Raw genomic sequence first — 20,711 nt, 5'->3', positions numbered from 1 at the left:
TCATTATCTGAAAAGTCAACAATGGTCTCCAAGATGCTCTCCTTTGAGTCATTTTCAGTCTCCTTATTTTTTTTCCCTGAAGCACTTGGGGGTTCCATTATAGTTCCTTTTCTATTTTGAGACTACAATTTCCTGTGTGTTTTCATCCATACCCACAATGTCTATTTTAGTCAGGGTTCTTGGAGAAACAAACCAGCAGGATATATACATATAGATAACTTGAGGAGATTTATTACAGAAATTGGCTCATATGAGTATGGAGATCAAGAAAAGTCCCCTGGTATGTCATATGCAAGCTGGAGAACAAGAAAGATGTATGTGTGTTATTCAGTCTGAGTCTGAAGACCTGAGCTATTTAAAATACTAAAAGATGTTGCTGTTAAAGTGCTGCACTCAAGTTTGGAAAACTGCATCTTCATGTCAGCAAATCTGAATAACTCAGCAGGGGCCACAGGACTGGAAAAGGTCAATTTTCATTCCAGTCCCAAAAAAGGGCAATGCTAAAGAATGTTTAAACTACCATACAACTGTGCTCATTTCACATGCTAGCAAGATTATGCTCAAAATCCTTCAGCTAGATTTCAACAGTATGTGAACTGAGAACTTTCAAATGTACAAGTTGGGTTTAGAAAAGGCAGAGGAACCAGAGATCAAATTGCCAACATTTTTTGGCTCATAGAAAGCAAGAGAGTTCCAGAAAAACATCTACTTCTGCTTCCTTGACTACGCTAAAGCCTTTGACTATGTGGATCACAACAAACTGTGGAAAATTCTTAAACAAATGGGAGTACCGGACCACCTTACCTGCCTCCTTTGAAACCTGTATGCGGATTAAGAAGCAACAGTTAGATAGAGCAATGGACTGGCTCAAAATTGGGAAAGGAGTATGACAAGGTTGTATGTGGTCGTCCTGTTTATTTAACTTATATGCAGAGTACATCATGGGAAATGCCAGGCTGGATGAAGCACAAGCTGGAATCAAGATTGCCAGGAGAAATATCAACAACCTTAGATATGCAGATGATACCAGTCTAATGGAAAAAAGTGAAGAGGAACTAAAGAGCCTCTTGATGAAAGTGAAAAAGGAGAGTGAAAAAGCTGGCTTAAAATTCAATATTCAAAAAACTAAGATCATGGCATCTCGTCCCATCACTACATGGCAAATAGAAGGAGAAAAAATGGAAGCGATGACAGATTTTATTTTCTTGAGCTCCAAAATCACCATGGATGGTGACTGCAGCCGTGAAATTAAAAGATGCTTGCTCCTTGGAAGAAAAGCTATGAAAAACCTAGAAAGCATATTAAAAAAGCAGAGACAAAGGTCCATATAGTCAGAGCTATGGTTTTTCCAGTAGTCATGTATGGATGTGAAAGTTGGACCATAAAGAAGGTTGAGTGCCAAAAAATTGATGCTTTTGAACTGTGGTGTCTTGGAGAAGACTCTTGAGAGTCCCTTGAATAGCAAGGAGATCAAACCAGTAAATCATAAAGGAAATCAACCCTGAATATTCATTGGAAGAAATGATGCTGAAGCTGAAACTCCAATTCTTCGGCCACCTCATGTGAAAAGCCAAATCATTGGAAAAGACCCTGATGCTGGGAAAAATTGAGGGCCAGAGGAGAAGGAAGAGACAGAGGATGAGATGGTTGGATGGCATTACCAACTCAATGGGCATGAATTTGAACAAACTGGGAGTGAAGGACAGGGAAGCCTGGTATGCTGCAGTCCCTGGGGTCACAAAGAGTAGGATATAACTTAGAGACTGAACACCAACAACAACTGAGAACCTGAGAATTGGGTTTTGGGGCTGGGTTCTGGCAATGAAGTGAGTCTTGGTGTTAGCCCCAAACCCCAGAAGCAGGAGTGCCAGTGTTTAAGAGGAGGAGGAAATGGATGTCTCTGCTCAATCAGAGACAAGGAATTCACCCTTTTTCCCTCCCTCCTCAGGCCCTCATAATGGGATGATGCTTATTTATTTTGGTGAGAGTAATCTTTTAGACCTACTTCACTTAGAGTACAGATTCAAATGCTATTCTCTTCCAGAGACACTCTCACAGACACATCCAGAAGTAATGTTTTATAGGCTAGCTGGGATCCCTTAACTCAGTTAAGTTTATACACATCAAGTATCACCTAAATGTCCGTGACTCCCATATTTGTAGTATTGGTCCAGACTTTTTTTTAATCCCCAAATTTCATTTCTATTTGCCTATCAGGCATCTCTGCTTAGAAATGCTGCAGCAATGGTATCCCAAACAGAATTGATCATCTTCCACAGTGATCCTAAACCTTGTCCCCATGCCTCTACTGAATTTATCTTATAAATAAAACTTTGTTAGCTGTGCAAGCCAGAGATTAGGGTATCATCTTAAATGACTATTCCTCCTTTTAAGTTCACATCTTATCAATCCTTATATTCTAAAGATGTGTGTGGGGTGTGTGTGTGTGTGCATGCGCGCACTCCATCATGTCCAACTCTTTGTGACCTCATGGACTGTAGCCCACCAGGCTCCTCTGTCCATGAGATTTTCCAAGCAAGAACACTGGAGTGGGAATGGGTTGCCATTTCCTTCTCCAGGGGATTTCCTGACCCAGGGATCAAACTTGTATTTTCTGAGGCTCCTACATTGGCAGGTGGATTCTTTACCACTAGCACCACCTAGGAAGCCCGCCTTCTAAAGATCCTGTCTGCTAAATAATTTTCATTTTAGATTCCCATCTCTATTGCCATGGATATCTATGTAGTTTATGACCTTGGCGTCACTTGCCCACTTGTCATTTTAGGTCACTTTCTGATTGCCCCAGGGCTTCCCTTGTGGCTCAGGTGGTAAAGAATCTACCTACAATGCAGGAGACCTAGGTTTGTTCCCTGGGTTGTGAAGATCCCCTGGAGAAGGAAAGGGCAAACCACTCCAGTATCCTTGCCTGGATAATTCCACAGACAGAGGAGCCTGGTGGGCTACAATCCATAGGGTCACAAAGAGTAGGACATGACTGAGAGACTAACACTTTCACTTTCCAATTGCCCCCTTTATGGCCTTACTTCACTATCACACACCTGCTGAAGTGACATTTCTGGTGTGAAAATCTGATCCCTGTCTGTATAGCTCAGAATTTCCCTGTGGCTTCTGGTTTCCTTCAGGAATGATCTGGAGTGTTTTGCTTGATAATGTCTTCCATGATTAAGACCTTGTCCAACCTCCACTCACACCTGTCTCACACCTCCAGCCCCTCTCCCCACTTAACATTTTACCTTCTGAGAGTAATGAGCCACTTTAAGTTTCCACTAACATTTGGGACGTGCTGTTTCTTGCCTGGCTTGCCCTGCACATTTGTTGGCCCATTTTTCAAGGTTCAGTTAGACACTGCCTTTGTGCAAGGTATCTTTTTTCCCTTTGGAGTCATATGTTTCCAATGCACTTAGACCTTAGTTTATTACAACTAGAAGGATTCTGTTTGCCTCTGTATCCCTATTAGAGTGTAACCTCCCTGGAGGCAAGGGTATGTGTTTCCATTTATGTATGTATTTGTACATACAAGTGGCTAACACATTGTTAAATCAATGAATAACTGAATGAATAAATGAGTGAAATTACAAAAACAGCCAAGGACTTTGAAGCTATGTGATGCCAAACTTTTCTCATTTCAACTTTCTATCTTGACTATGCAGACACATCATTAATTAAACTCTGGGTGCACAGCAAGCCTTATACAGCACGATTATATTACTATCTAAGATGAAGATAAAAATATTTGCATGTAAATTAGACAATACCCAGCCTCAGTGAAGCACTATCTCTCAATACTCCAAGAAAATTCCATTACCTGTTGGGAAATAAATGAAAATGAATCCACTGAAGTAATAGGTTTTTAGGCCAGTTTTCCAAGTAAGAGCTCATCTCTTGCTGAAAGCAAATATGCTTCTCAAGCTTATAAAATCAGCTATTGCTTATGTGTACACATGCACTGAGGAGGAATTCACATCTCGTTCAAGATCTGTGTGGTTTGAAATGAGCCCCGAGAGTGATCACAACATCTGTAGGTTTCACAAATTCTGTTTGTTCAACTTAACAAGCAAACCCTTAAATTTCTGGATAATTTGATTTATGAAAACATCTTACATTTGAAGCATTTGCTCTTGTCTCTAAAGAGAGAACTATTTCTCAACTCTAGAAATTGGAGTGTTAAGGCAAAAAATACAGAAAAAATGCCCTCATTCTTTTGGTGGTTTTAATTTTTTTTTTCTTCATTCATTCCTGACTTTGTCTTTTTAATTCCTTTCTTAAGTCACCAATGGCAGTATGTGTGAATTTACTATGCACCACCACTACATGAAGCATAGTCATTTCAATCCAGTTTAATCCTCTTAACAGCCCAATGAGACGGATACTACATGTAACAGAGGAGGAAATTGACATAGGCAGGGGACAGACACAGCTCATAACAGGTAAAGCCAGGGCTTGAACCCAGGTGTGATTCCAAAACCTTGCCTATAACTCATTGTGGCCCACCTTATCCAAAGCATGGTTGAAATTCATGAGATGGAAAATTATTCCAGCTCCTTTTGAACCACCTCACACTCTGCTTAACAAGAATCGCACATATCCTATTATTACTACATGACCCTTTACATATACTTTATAAAGTGGGCAGGTTTACAGCTAACAGTACTGATTCTGGTTTGTTGAGATGTAATAACTAGCTCAGAGTGGTTAAATGCACCAAAGAAAATAAAGGGAATAATGAGGGAACTTTTTTACTTCCCGATCCTATTATTAAGAAAGAGCAAAATCAAACCAAATCCAAGAAAATGGAGAACTTTCAGGAAAAGCAAACCGCTTTTTAAAAAATAAAATGGTGAATATTTTGGATGTTGCCTCTACAGTCTCTGTCTTAACTATATTGAGTCCCTGTATACAGTTCTGTTCTGAGAGCATGTTCATAAGTCCGATTTGTTCATAAGTCTAATAAAGTTTAATAAACTCTAATAAAGTTAGCCAAGGTACCTGAATAACACAATCTGCTATATACTACTGTACTGTAATGGGTTTATAATACTTTTCACAGAAATAATACATAAAAAGCAAACACAAAAAAATAGAGAAAATGTCTTTTGTTTTACAGTACATTTAAAAGTAAAGTAGTACAGTACACCAGCTGGCGTGCATCAAGTGAATAGGCAAGAAGAGTTACTGACTGGAGGAGAGAGAGGAAGTGGGAGGTGGTAGAATTGAAGGATCGTCAGCAATAGGAGACGAGGGCAAGTTGCAATTTTATTGACGCCTTACAATGGCACAGATTCTGGTTCCTTGTTGGATTCAATTCTATCTACCCTCTAGAAAGAATGCTCCAGTGATATCTGGGTATCAGCTCTTTTTTTCTCATCATGGGTGACATGGTAGCACTGGATTGCATTCTGAATGCAATGCATTCTGGCTGTTGCAAACTTCATATACCATTCTACGTTTGGGTCCTATTCCTCAAAAACGACAGAGCCTCCTCAAATAAAATCTCTTGTCCCCATGTCCTGCATTGTGAATCTTTTTGATTCTTCAGTTACTTCTTTTTCCTCTTGTCTCTCTTCATCCTTTCTCTGGACCCCCAATTCCATCTTTTTACCTTACTCCACTCTCTCAATTATTTTCACTTTTGTTTCCATTGTTATTGCTTGGGCTTCTTAGCAGTACACTACATCACTGCTTAGCAGCTACATCACTGCTGCTTCTATGCTTGCTTCCAGAATCCTGCACTTGAAATAAAGACACTGTTCACTGTGTGCTACATGGTCCACAAATCTCGACCACTTGTCGAGGATGCTTACACGTGACACTGTAGGCCAGACACACGAACTAACCTCCGTGACTGGACATGTGGCTTCACACTTGCATCTTTGAAAGTTTGTAACTTGAAGGTTCATATGTAGGGGGCTTATTACATTGAACTCTGCTGTTATAATGTGAAAGCAGCCATGGACAAGATATAAATGAGTGGGTGTGACTGTGTTCTAATAACATGATATTTACAAAAGCAAGTGGTGGGCCAGAATTGGCCCATGGGCCATAGTTTGTTGACCCCAGCTTTAAAGTGTCCAGATATATTACTTACCTTATGCTATCAACCCATATATTTGAAAACACCTAGATTATTAGCAGAATGTAGGATAAATGATGGAGGCTGATAGTATTTTAGTCCCATCAAGATTATTTTTGTGCTATATAGCTATAGCTTCACTGAATGTGATAAAAGTTCAAAGGGAGGTGATCTATTTAAACTCTAGAAACAGGCTGTCTGGCAATTTGTGGCATCAAACTGTGAAGGCTCAGAAAAGCTTCTCACAACTATGGAACTGTGTTTGTACAATTTGGAATTGCAATCTTATCTGGGAGGATTGAGATCCAGACCCAAATATAGATAGTGCAAAAAAAAAAATTGCTATAAATCTTTCCATTGAAACCAACAAGCAAAGTCGTGCAGAACAGTTTTACTGTCCAAATTGATATATTGTGATTTTTCCCTCCAAAAACATTAGAAATAAGAAAAATCAGAGCCCTACACACAAATTTCAATTTCTGGTCTCTTTTTAAAAGTTCTGCTTTATTTAAAAAATGGCCAGCTTGTTTTATGACTGTTATGATTACTATTTTCAGATGGATATAGAATGGTAGAGAAATCGAGGAACACAGAGTGTTTGAGTTGGTAATTGCACTCTGGAACTTCCTAGCTCTGTGCCCAGTTCTAAGCCTGCAAATAAAACACATACATGGCACAGGCCTGGCACATGCTAACTTCTCAAGAAATGTTTGCAGAAACAATAATGTGGGCTTCTTCCTGATGTCTTCTGCCTAAAGGTGTGGATCTGTTTTACTGGAAACAAAAAGGAAAACTGAGTCTAGATGTTGAATTCTAACACTTGCCAGAATACTAGGGTGAAAGGCTTGTAGATATTCCAAATAATTGATCCCATAGTCTACAAATAGTTATATCATCTTTACAATCATTCATTACCAGTTAGAAAAGAAAAAAGAAAATGAAATTCTCTTCTTATGATTTTTTGGTATCATTAAAAAATACTTCGTATGTAAACCTGTGGTATGCATTTCATTTGTTAGTTGTTTTTCAGTCACTAAGTTGTACCTGACTTTTCAAGACGTCACGGACAGCAGCATACTAGGATCCCCTGGCCTTCACTGTCGCCCAGAATTTGCTCAAATTCATATCCATTGAGTTGATGATATCATCCAACCATCTCATCCTTGGTCACCCACTTCTCCTGCCCTCAATCTTTCTCAGCATCAGGGTCTTTTCCAATGAGTTGGCTCTTCATATCTGGTGGCCAAAGTATAGGAGCTTCAGCTTCAGCATCCGTCCTTCTAATGAGTATTCAGGGTTGATTGTCTTTAGGATTGGCTGGTTTGATCTCCATAGGACTCTCAAGAGTCTTCTTCAGCACAATTTGAAAGCATCAGTTCTTGAGTGCTCAACCTTCTTTATGGTCCAACTCTCACATCTGTACAAGACTACTGAAAAAATGATAGCCTTGACTATATGGACTTATTTCAGCAAAGTGATGGCTTTCCTCTTTAATATGCTGCCTAGGTTTGTCATAGATTTTCTTCCAAGGAGCAAACATCTTTTAATTTCATGGCTATAGTTATTGTCACTTTCTTTAAAGGACACATGTTGACCTCTGGTGTTTTTGTGACAGAAAGAGAGACAAAGAGAGAGACAGAGAATGAGGACGAAGGAAGGGCTAACATGTGTCCTCTGGGATATATGCAATGCAGAAGCAGGGATGGGAGAATTGAGCTAAAATTTCTTCCTGTTTTCTCCTTTACTGATATTTCAGGACAGGGAAAGACTGATATATAGCAGAAACCTGTGCACATCTTGTTCCCTTTATCTCTGTCCTAGAACTGAAGGCAGAAGTTTCCAAGCCCTTACATCCCAACTCTAAATTCTGTAGGATTGAAGGAGAAATGAATGATGCATAAAAGACAACCCTAACTAAAGAGGCAATTTATAGGTCATAAAAGAGCCAGGGTGATGTGATCAGGTGCATCCCTGTATTTTTCTGTTTGCCACCCTTATCCCACTCCAATCTCTGCCTTCCTCTCACTCTCTGCTTTCAGATTGGGTTCAGCCAGTGGGCAGCACCAGCATAAGAGGGAATGGTGGGAGAAGAGAAGGGGGTATTTTATTCCTTAATCCTTTCTGCTTTGACCCTGAGACTGTGGCAGGAGCTCCTGTAACTGCAGCTCCTGGCAGGCAGCCCCTCACCATGGCCCCAGGTCTCATGGGTCTCAGGCAACACTCTTTCCTCCCTATTTGCTGGGTGCATGGGGTGGGGCAGCTTTGGGTGCTTCACTCAATCACAGACAGTGAAAGTGTTAGTTGCTCAGTCATGTCCAACTCTTGCAACACCATGGATTGTAGCCTCCAGGATCCTCTGTCCATGAAATTTTCCAGGCAAGAATACTGGAGTGAGTTGCCATTCCCTTCTCCAGGGGATCTTTCCAACCCAAGGATCGAATCCAGGTCTCCTGCGTTACAGGCAGATTCTTTACCAACTGAGCCACTGTAAATACACAACCATATGTATTTTCACTCAGTCATATTTGTTCCTGTCATCTTGCTCACACTTCTCTAAGGAGCACTTTCCTTAAAGTCTCTTCATTTGAACTATCTGGAAGTAAACTATGTTTTCTGCTATATCCTTGACTAAGGAAGAATTTGAAGGAGGTCTGATGTGACCGAAATATTTGGACTTTTACTCTATAGCCCCACTTTCTATGTTGCTGTATTCAGTTGTTTCAAACCTTTCTCCCCATCAGTTCTACTAATGTCATTTTTATTTCAGAGACTAAATCATGTTCTCAAAGCTCAAGTCTACACAGATCTGCCCTTATCAGAGCACAGTAAGGTCCTACTTGTATGTCATCAGCCAATCTAAATAGTTTCTGTACAAAGAAATTTCTACATGAATGTTCTGAAAGTTAATTCTTCATATAATAATATCAGAAAGAGAAGCTGAAGTGAACAGAAACTGAATTTTTCACTTTTTTCCAATGCAATCATTCTCACTGAGGTGTGGGCCTCAAAATCACTAACTATAAGACTTTCAATTTATGATACTTTAAATTTCTATATGATTATATTACAGGACTGGGGAGGAGGTGAGGGAGAGACAGAGACAGTGGCCTCTCTCCTAACTTTATAATTTGCAGCGGTTTTTTTGTTCTTTCTCTATGGCCAAAAAGATGAGCTTCTCCCTGAAATTTTTGCTGATTGTGCCAGTTTTGTAGTTTTCCAATTCAATCCACCCTTGGATCAAAGACAAAAGCTAAAGGAGAGAGGAAAAAAAACCCAGAAAATGTATATGTGTGTAAAAACAAAACAAAACAAAAAACCTCAGAAACTCACTACTGCTACACTCGTCATTTTTCAAGTTTTGACTTTTCTCAATATTCCAACTGCTATTTAATATTCTCAGTCCTAAGTAGTTTCTTTTTGCATATTTTTCAGATTTTACTTGTAATCAGTAGGAGAGATAAGCTGCAGTGCACTTCCTCCTTGTTGACTAGAACAGGAAGATTTTTGAATGTTAAACTAACTTCATATTCATAGAATAAATAGCAATTAACCATTATATATTATCCATGATATACATCTCTATCTCTCTCAGTTGCTCAGTCATGTCTGACTCTTTGCCACCATTTGGACTGTAGCTGGCCAGACCTCTCTGTCCATGGGATTTTCAGGCAAGACTGTTGGAGTGGGTTGCAATTTCCTCTTCCAGGGGATATACATATATCAGAATATAAAATATATATGTCATATCTATCTACCTATCTATCTATACATATTGCTAGATTTGATATGATAATCTTAAGAATTTTTGCATTTATGTTCCTGCTTCCCTCTATCATTACTACTTTCTATTTATTTCTGTCTTCAACATTTTTCTTTTTGTGTCAGTTAAGAGATGCATTTAAAGGATGTTTCTTATTAAGAAGAATTTTAGTTATTTGAGTTGGGACGCCTGTGCGGGATATCTAATCTGTCAAACTGCCAGAAATAGGGCTCACATTTTTTATTTCATGTGATACTGCTTCTTATTTTTATGTGCCTTTTGGTTATTATGTCAATTAGTTAAATATCTCTAAAACTTTCTTTATATAATAAATATATTTCATATTTGTAAAATAACCTATAGTTTATAAGTAAATTTCATGTTAATCCCAATAACTTTATGAGGAATTCAGGGCAAAAATTATTGTCTCTGTATTACAAAGGGATAAATGGGTTCAGAGAGGTTTACTTAAGCTGCCCAAAGTAGGTATGGGGTAGAATCAGAATCATTAATCAGTTTCCCTTCTTCTCTACCATATCGCATCCAGGAAGACCAAACAGAAATTACATTCTGTAAGAAAATCTAGGTCAGTCAAGCTCAGGGGGAGGTGGTGGGGACTGGACAATGGGGAAACAATTGGAGTGTATGACATTGATTTTCCAGCTCCTCATTTGCTTCTTTGTTCTATTGCTAACTTAACATTCATTCAGTAAAGAGTCTTGGAGATGGCTGACCACAAAAGTGTATCCTTTTAATTTAGTCTGCTACTCTCAAAAAGAGGATTTTCTTGGTTTAGTAGTCTTGATAATTGTATTTAAGACCTTAAGAACTTGAGAAAAATAGAATTTTCAGAGACTGCCTTTGATCCTGAAATACCAATGAGGGGTAGGTGCTGGCTTTATTTCAAGAGTAGGAAAGACTCATTTTTGTTGAAACTTTAGTTCAAAATATAATTTGTAAGTCTTTGGTCTAATAATTTTTCATCAGGTGAATGCTTTCTTTTACTCTCTGTGACGATAATTCTACTAAAACAATTTTTTAAATGAAAACAACATGCATTTTTCTTTTTTAAAAAATTCAATATAATACCCAAGCAAAAGACAGTGTTATTATACAAGTAGATGTTGATGCCTCTAATGATCCCTCAATAATTTAATGAAAATGTCATTTTCCTCATTCTTATTCACCAAATATATTGATACCTTGAAGATGCTGATTTGAGAGGAGTGCTGCAGCTCCTTTTGTTTTACTTGGTAAAGCTAGTGGAGGTGATGGAATTCCAGTTGAGCTATTTCAAATCCTGAAAGATGATGCTGTGAAAGCGCTGCGCTCAATATGCCAGCAAATTTGGAAAACTCAGCAGTGGCCACAGGACTGGAAAAGGTCAGTTTTCATTCCAATCCCAAAGAAAGGCAATGCCAAAGAATGCTCAAACTACCACACAATTGCACTCATCTCACATGCTAGTAAAGTAATGCTCAAAATTCTCCAAGCCAGACTTCAGCAATATGTGAACTGTGAACTTCCAGATGTTCAAGCTGGTTTTAGAAAAGGCAGAGGAACCAGAGATCAAATTGCCAACATCCGCTGGATCATGGAAAAAGCAAGAGAGTTCCAGAAAAACATCTATTTCTGCTTTACTGACTATGCCAAAGCCTTTGACTGTGTGGATCACAATAAACTGTGGAAAATTCTTCAAGAGATGGGAATATCAGACCACCTGACCTGCCTCTTGAGAAACCTATATGCAGGTCAGGAAGCAACAGTTAGAACTGGACATGGAACAACAGACTAGTTCCAGATAGGAAAAGGAGTCCGTCAAGGCTGTATATTGTCACCCTGCTTATTTAACTTCTATGCAGAGTACATCATGAGAAACACTGGGCTGGAAGAAACACAAGCTGGAATCAAGATTGCCGGGAGAAATATCAATAACCTCAGATATGCAGATGACACCACCCTTATGGCAGAAAGTGAAGAGGAACTCAAAAGCCTTTTGATAAAAGTGAAAATGGAGAGTGAAAAAGTTGGCTTAAAGCTCAACATTCAGAAAACTAAGATCATGGCATCCGGTCCCATCACTTCATGGGAAATAGATGGGGAAACAGTGGAAACAGTGTCAGACTTTATTTTTGGTGGCTCCAAAATCACTGCAGATGGTGATTGCAGCCATGAAATTAAAAGACGCTTACTCCTTGGAAGGAAAGTTATGACCAACCTAGATAGTATATTCAAAAGCAGAGACATTATTTTGCCAACAAAGGTCTGTCTAGTCAAGGCTATGGTTTTTCCAGTGGTCATGTATGGATGTGAGAGTTGGACTGTGAAGAAGGCTGAGCACCGAAGAATTGATGCTTTTGAACTGTGGTGTTGGAGAAGACTCTTGAGAGTCCCTTGGACTGCAAGGAGATCCAACCAGTCCATTTAAAGGAGATCAGCCCTGGGATTTCTTTGGAAGGAATGATGCTAAAGCTGAAACTCCAGTACTTTGGCCACCTCATGCGAAGAGTTGACTCATTGGAAAAGAGTCTGATGCTGGGAGGGATTGGGGGCAAGAGGAGAAGGGGACGACAGAGGATGAGATGGCTGGATGGCATCACTGACTTGATGGATGTGAGTCTGGGTGAACTCCGGGAGTTGGTGATAGACAAGGAGGCCTGGCGTGCTGCAATTCATGGGGTTGCAAAGAGTCAGACACGACTGAGTGACTGAACTGAACTGAACTCATCAGTGCTGTGAAATTTTATAAAATAGCCAGATGAATAACATTATTATGTTAAACTCAAGTCTTTAAAAATGATGTTTGATTAAAATATTTATCTTCAATTTTGATTACTCCTTTCATGGTTCTTAAGTCTAGCTTCTTGATGATGCCTAGAAATTTTTATGTAGGTCTTGACCCAAATGCTTCTACTAAGCTTGAACTCTTGTAGAACAGTGTCTAACATACAAATACTCTCCTCTACAATTATAAATAATTCTCGAAATTCTCTCTTGTAACTTATTGCAATGATTATACCTTAATTCCACATATATTCCAGTAGAACACAACCTCTACCTCTTCCCAGTTATTGCACCCATCTCTGAGTCCATGATGTCTGTTTAACATCCGTTTTTCTCAAACAAGTTTTCATATGACTTCTTGTAATCCCTGTTACCATGTTCCAAATGAGAAATTTAACAACCCCTAACATATACAACATACAAACAGAAGAAATATTAATTAACAAAATCTTTCATTCAGAAAAGACTATTGTGTAGGAGCAGAGGGCAGGGAAGTAACACACAATGGCTTCCCTGTTGTATAAGGAAGCAGGTTACTTCTGTTGGGAGAGTTCATGGCAATGGATTATCTACTGAGAAGTTGGTTTGGCTGGTCTGTCTGCTATGTACTAGAGAGATTCGATTTGCTTAGTGTTCTATGTGGCTTTGATCATCATGGACATTTGGGAGGATCTTTCTACTGGAAGATGTATTTGGTTAGGCTGTGACAACAAATAGAACCAAACATGTATATAGAAGTTTATAGTTTGCTTACATAATAGCCCAAGAGAGCTGCAGTTTTGCCTTCTTCAACACATGGTTCCCAAAGTTTTCCTAACATTTTCTGCACTTCTGTCAGCCAGAAGTGGGAAAGATCATGGAGAAGTACATGTTGTTGCTGTTGTTCAGTCACTAAGTTGTGTCCAATTCTTTGCAACCCCATGGACTGCAGCATGTAAGGCTTCCCTGTCCTTCACTGGAGTTTGCTCAAGTTCATGTCCAGTGATCAGTGATGCTATCTAATCTTCTCATCCTCTGCATCCCCCTTCCCCTTTGGCCTTCAATCTTTTGGAGCATTTGGGTATTTTCAAATGAGTTGGCTTGTCGCATCAGGTGGCCAAAGTACTGGAGCTTCAGTATCAGTCCTTCCAATGAATAGTCAGGACTGATTTCCTTTAGGATTGACTGGTTTGATCTCCTTGCAGTCCAAGGGACTGTCAAGAGTCTTATCCAGCACCACAATTTGAAAGCATCAATTCTTCAGTGCTCAGCCTTCTTTATGGTCCAACTTTAAGATCCATACATGACTACCAGGAAAACCATAGCTTTGACTATATGGACCTTTGTAGGCAAAGTGATGTCTTTGCTTTTAATACTAGAAGGCTTTTTATGAGCAGGAGGACAGAATGAAGGAGGTATCATTTCCTCTCATATGCCATTACAGATAATTAGACAAAGGACCACAAAACTCCTGTAAGGGAATCAAGGTGGGTACTTGAAGGAGGGAAAAATATCTTGGTGGACAGCTCAGTATCTTTGCTACACTTCCTTAGCTGTGCATTTCCTGTTGTTGGTGAGATGGAGCATGAAAAAAGAATGGCCCAGGCAGTGGTCAGTCCTAGATTCCTAATTTATATGCTTTCTTTCTTGTTTGGGAATGGTGGTGGTGATAAAAGACCCTCCTTAAAACCCTAGGACTGCCTATTAGGAACTCTGTCTGATGGGAACTGAAGCCAGTAATCTTACCAGTCAAGATACTTGAATCTGGATCCACTCCTCCTCCACAGCTTCCATCTCCTGGTGACTGTTCAGTAGGCACTGCCCATCCCCCTGGGCCTCATCTTAGTGCATCTAACTCTGGTCTCTGTCTCAGTGTGGCAGGCTGCAGGGACGGGACAAGGCCCTCTGCCACAGGTGTTCACAATCTCCTTTGTAACCCAGACAAAAGGCCATCACTTTACGTGGGTAGCAATGTTTTGTGAACATTTATCAGAACTGGCTTCTTCATGCTGGTTACACCATGGCTGGACTGCAGTGCAGTGGGTACTTTGTGAAATCCAGAGCATGCTCAGTGGCAGAATGGCCTCTTTACACAGCCGTGCCAGGCTGCTATTCCTGCTCCACTTCAGAAACCTCTGCATTGACCACATATTCCCCCTCTTGTAGCGCCTTATTGAAGCTTGCAAATAGCCAATACCCCCAAAATCTCAATTTTTTTTCTGTGACATTTGAGCTTAGTGAGAATAGTCACATCATATAAACAACCTGTAATGATTAACTAACAGCTTTGCTACTGAGTTTCCTGCCTCATGACGCAGAAACCCTCCCAGCCCACTCTGCACCTGAATGTAGCCAGTTCCACATTTTAGATCTCTCTCTCTCACTGCCTGTGTTCCAGTTACTGATTTCAGCATCAGTTAGGGCTCCACAGGCTGCTAATGGTACACACCTCGCCCCAAGTAGCTAAACAAATCAAAAACACAGATTACACTAGTGAGCAGTGCTGTTTCAATAGAAACACAATTTGAGACTTACATGTAATATAAAATTTTCTAGAAGCCACATTAAAAAATAAGGAATACATGAAATTAATTTAAAATCTAATTTAAATATACATTCAATATATTATAATTCACATGTTCATTATAAAAATCATTAATGAAATACTTTATATGCATTTTCTTCTCACACCAAGTCTTCAATATCCACTGTTATTTGAGGCATACAGAACAACTCAATTTGGACTAACCATGTTTCCAATGATCAAGAGCCACATGTGGCCAGTGGCCACCAACATTAGGTAGCAGAGGACTGAAGCATATTAGGATGGCTCTTAGAGTCAAAGGAATTGCTTAAAACCACCTGTCCTCCTAAATGATAGCTTCATTGCTGTTTGCTTCTGATAAGCTCTCTCAGTATGGCTGAATACATGACTATCAGTCTCTCTGGTTGCTTCATCATCAGAGAGGAGAGAACTCCTTTTCACCTCCCTATTACTATTCTCCTAACTACCCCAGCTCTAGTTCAAAAAATCTTTGGGAAGAACTCTGACTTGCCCATTTCCAGGACAATCAGGTGGCCCTCCATGAAAGTGGAATTCTGTGATTGACAGCTTCCAGTCAAATCTCATGCTAGAGCAGGGAAGGAAGAGCTGTTGAAAAGAAGAGAGCTTGCTATATCCAGAAGAAGAGGAAAAGGAGTACTGGGAAGTCAAAAACAATAAATACATACTACCAATACCTAAGAACAGAGAAGGCAATGGCACCCCACTCCAGTACTCTTGCCTGGAAAATCCCATGGACGGAGGAGCCTGGAAGGCTGCAGTCCATGGGGCTGCTGAGGGTCGGACACAACTGAGTGACTTCACTTTCACTTTTCACTTTCATACATTGGAGAAGGAAATGGCAACCCATTCCAGTGTTCTTGCCTGGAGAATCCCAGGGACAGGGGAGCCTGGTGGGCTGCCATCTATGGGGTCGCACAGAGTCGGACATGACTGAAGTGACTTAGCTTAGCTTAGCTTAGGTTAATATCTAAGAAAGAATAAAAATGGCTGTTTATGCAAATACCATGAGTCTTTGTTCTTGGAGGAACCAAACATAAGAACAGATAGTATGTGTGCTTGCTATGTAAAAAATCCATGACCACTTTTGTGATGTCAGGAAAATGATATTAATAGCTTCATTTAGCAACTAACTCCTCACTCAGCCTATTACACACTCTCCCTTTTGTTCCTTTAATTTTAAAAAAATCAGGAACTGAAATACATGGATTTGGTAGTTTAATACTAAATCATAAAATGTTGTATCCCTAACTAGGAGTGAATGTGTGGAATTTCTAAATCATAAAACAAGCTTGGGATCAACATTTTTTTTTTATTTTTTAGAATACAGTCTTGGTGATTGTTTTACAAAAAAAGAAAAAGAAAACACCACCAGAAAAGTAAGAGTTCTGGTAAGCAAAATATCCTAGTGATTCTAGAACCTTGCAAATTATGGCCATTTTGCAAAATCCTTCCTGGAAAGATTGATTGATAAGTAGTGAAACCTTGGATCTCTTCAGATCAAGACACATTTCAGAAACTACCTTGGCTTCTCTAGCAGGTGATTTTAAGGTTAAGGATGATGACTATTTATCTTCATCCACTGGGACCCATCAGTAGCTTCCAACACTATGACTATGTGATGTTAATGTTCCTCTTACACATTCTGGCTAATGTAAAGGAGCCAGTTTTCCCCAGGATACATGCTTCCTATCATACTGCAGCTGAAGATGTTCCTATGCTTAGTTTAAATTGGTACTGACTGCAGAGGGTGTCTTGAGAATTGGTGGAGTTGAAAAAAAATCCCTTATATTTTTCCCCTTGAATTATTTCTGTCTCTTTCATGCTTTATTGGTAAGTTGAAAGCAAATGTCCACCACAGTACAGATGGCTCTCTAGCTCTCCGCATCCAAGGATATGGATATGGAGGGATATGGAGGGCCAACTGCATTGTGTCATTTTACATAAGGGACTTGAGCATCTGTGTATTTTGGTATCTTCAGGGACCCCAAGCCAATTCCCCCAGCACCACTGATACTGAGAAATGACTGTACCCTCTTCATTACTCGTGAAGCTGATCTGTAAGTGAAGTGGGCACCAGCATCAGCTTGCTGCTGCTGCTACTGCTGCTAAGACGCTTCAGTCATGTCTGCATCAGCTTGGTGCTGGTTTAAAACAGTGCTGCCGCTGCTGCTGCTAAGTCGCTTCAGTCGTGTCCAACTCTGTGCGACCCCATAGACAGCAGCCCACCAGGCTCCCCCGTCCCTGGGATTCTCCAAGCAAGAACACTGGAGTGGGTTGCCATTTCCTTCTCCAATGCATGAAAGTGAAAAGTGAAAGTGGAGTCGCTCAGTCGTGTCCAACCCTTAGCGACCCCATGGACTGCAGCCTTCAGGGCTCCTCCGTCCATGGGATTTTCCAGGCAAGAGTTCTGGAGTGGGGTGCCATTGCCTTCTCCGTTCTTAGGTATTGGTACAGAAAACTATCCTAAATCCCCTTTCTAGTTTTTCTCCCACTCCTCTGCATGTATTCTACTAATCAAAGAGACTACTGACTGTTTCCTGAGTTTGTTCTTATTTCTATACTGTCTTACTCAGTTTAGGCTGCTACAGAAAATTATCAGACTGGTGGCTTATAAAGCAAACATTTATTTCTCATAGTTTTGAAGGCTGGGAAGTCTAAGTCCAAGGGACAGGAGACCCAGGTGTCTGGTAAGACAACTTCCTGGTTGAAGGTAGTGGTCCTCTTGTTGTAGTCTCATATAGTGGGGAGCAGAGAAGGAAATCTCTTGTCTCCTTCTCTTATAAAGGCAATAATTCCATTCATGAGGGTTCTACCCTCATGACCTAACAATTTTCCAAGTGCCCTTTCTTCAAATATCATCACACTGAGGAGTTGGCCTCATTATATGAATTAGGGGCAGGGGTAGGGACACATTTAATCCATAGCATGCCCCTTAGCCCATACAGTTTCTTCTGCCTGGGATTCCTCTTTTTGTTGAAATCTACAATCATCCATTTTCTAGTTTCAATTCCATCTCATCTACTTAAAAGAGATCCTCCCATTTGGATATAACTTCTTCTTCTTCTAAGACCCCAAAGCTTTTGTTTGAATCTGTTTTGTATTAGTTATTTGCTTCCTATTTTATACTTCTAACTATAGATGAATTGTTTCTGAATTATCCCTGTAACCACTCTTAGTTCCAGCCCTACACTTAGCGTATGTCTTCCACATTAGATACTAAATATTCATTAAATTAAAACTAAACAAAGTAGCACTGTTAGATACTATATACTTACTTCAATAAGCAAAATACTTTTTCAACTATTTAGGAACTAAGGCAGAACATGTAGTGGTTTGTTTTGAATATCTTCAATGGTGGAAAAATAAGTGTTCTTTGAGAATGAATGGACATCAGAATACAGATAAAAATTCAAGGAAAACCAAGTGAGTTGCAGCTGTGCATACATATCAATGTGAGACTGGTATTCACATCATTTCAAAATACTTGCTCCAAACATATTAAAGCAGAGCTATATAAACCTACAGCACCAGAAGTCAAGGTCATTACATACAATAAAATATATGCTGTTAAGGTATATAGTTTAAGTGTTGAAAAACTTGTACAGTTGTGTAACTACCAAAGTAATCAAGATATTGATTGCATCCATCATCCTGAATACCTCCCCATAAACCACTGGAGAATCCTCTAAGTCCCTGACAACCACTGATCAATCTTCTGGCATTACAGTTTTGTCAGCTTTCTGTAGGGTAAATTATAATGGGATATGAATGGAATTACATAGTATGCCATGAGTTAGCCTGGATTCTGTTACTCAGTGTAACATTTCTGAGATCCAAGGTGACTTTTCAAAAGAGGACATCACTCTTTTGTGCATACTCTGGCACGTTATTGAAATACTGCATCAGGGAAACCCATGTACACTTTGTATCACTTAGGGACAATTTGAACCAGAGATCAAATTACCAACATCCATTGAATCATTGATAAAGCAAGAGAATTCCAGAAAAACATCTTCTTCTGCTTTATTGACTATGCCAAAGACTTTGACTGTGTGGAACACAACACGCTGTGGAAAATTCTAAAAGAGACGGGAATACCAGACCACCTGACCTGCCTCCTGAGAAATCTGTATGCAGGTCAAGAAGCAACAGTTAGAACTGGACCTGGAACAACAGACCTGTTCCAAATAGGAAAAGGAGTACGTCAAGGCTGTATATTGTCACCCTGCTTATTTAACTTACATGCAGAGTACATCATGAGAAACGCTGGGCTGGAAGACACACAAGCTGGAATCAAGATTGCTGGGAGAAATATCAATAACCTCAGATATGCAGATGACACCACCCTTATGGCAGAAAGCGAAGAAGAACTAAAGAGCCTCTTGGTGAAAGTGAAAGAGGAGAGTAAAAAAGTTGGCTTAAAGCTCAACATTCAGAAAACTAAGATCATAGCATCTGGTCCCATCACTTCATGGGAAATAGATGGGGAAACAGTGGAAACAGTGTCAGACTTTATTTTTGGGGGCTCCAAAATCACTGCAGATGGTGACTTCAGCCAAAATTAAAAGACACTTGCTCCTTGGAAGAAAAGTTATGACCCATCTAGAAAGCATATTAAAAAGCAGAGATATTACTTTGCCAAACCAAATACATCTAGTCAACGCTTTGGTTTTTCCAGTAGTCATGTATGGATGTGAGAGCTGGACTATAAAGAAAGCTGAGTGCCAAAGAATTGATGCTTTTGAACTGTGGTGTTGGAGAAGACTATTGAGAGTCCCTTGGACTGAAAGGAGATCCAACCAGTCCATCCTAAAGGAAATCAGTCCTGAATATTCATTGGAAGGACTGATGCTGAAGCTGAAACTCCAATACTTTGGCCACCTGATACAAAGAACTGACACATTTGAAAAGACCCTGATGCTGGGAATGATTGAAGGTTGGAGCAAAAGGGGACAACAGAGGATGAGATGGTTGGATGGCATCACCAACTCAATGGACATGAGTTTGAGTAAGCTCCGGGAGTTGGTGATGGACAGGGAAGCCTGGTGTCTGCAGTCCATGGGGTTGCAAAGAGTCAGCTAGCACTGAGCACCTGATCTGAACTGAACTGGTGACTGTATTCATTTCCTAAGAATGCTGTAGCAAATTAACACAGACTTGGAGGCTTAAGACAACAAAAAATGTATTCTTTCACAGTTGTAGAATTCTAAAATCAAAGCATCAGCAGGGCTCTCATCCCTCCAGAGGCTCTAGGGAAAATTCCATTTCTTGGCTTTCCATGATTCAAGTGGCAATGAGCATTAATGGCCTTGTGACTGTACCACTCTGTCTCCATCTTCACATGCCTTTCTCCTCTTTTCTGTGTGTCTCTGCTATGTGTGTATTTTATAAGGATATTTGCACTGAATTGAGGATAATCCAGGATGATTTAATCTCAAAATCCTTCAGTTCAGTTCAGTTCAGTTCAGTCACTCAGTCGTGTCCGACTCTCTGCTACCCCATGAATCTCAGCACGCCAGGCCTCCCTGTCC

The 20,711-nt window shown here is 39.9% G+C and overlaps 1 protein-coding gene across 1 annotated transcript in view; it reads right to left on the bottom strand.

The window, feature by feature from the left end:
- Positions 1-20,711, bottom strand: part of CTTNBP2 (cortactin binding protein 2) — a 474,139-nt gene that overhangs the window by 208,974 nt on the left and 244,454 nt on the right. The gene's annotated exons all lie outside the window — the stretch shown is intronic.

Source organism: Bubalus bubalis, chromosome 8 (assembly GCF_019923935.1).
Source record: "Bubalus bubalis isolate 160015118507 breed Murrah chromosome 8, NDDB_SH_1, whole genome shotgun sequence".
In the NCBI taxonomy this organism is placed as follows: domain Eukaryota; kingdom Metazoa; phylum Chordata; class Mammalia; order Artiodactyla; family Bovidae; genus Bubalus; species Bubalus bubalis.
The sequence above is the reverse complement of the archived record's forward strand: the minus strand, read 5'-3'. Positions and strand labels throughout refer to the sequence as shown.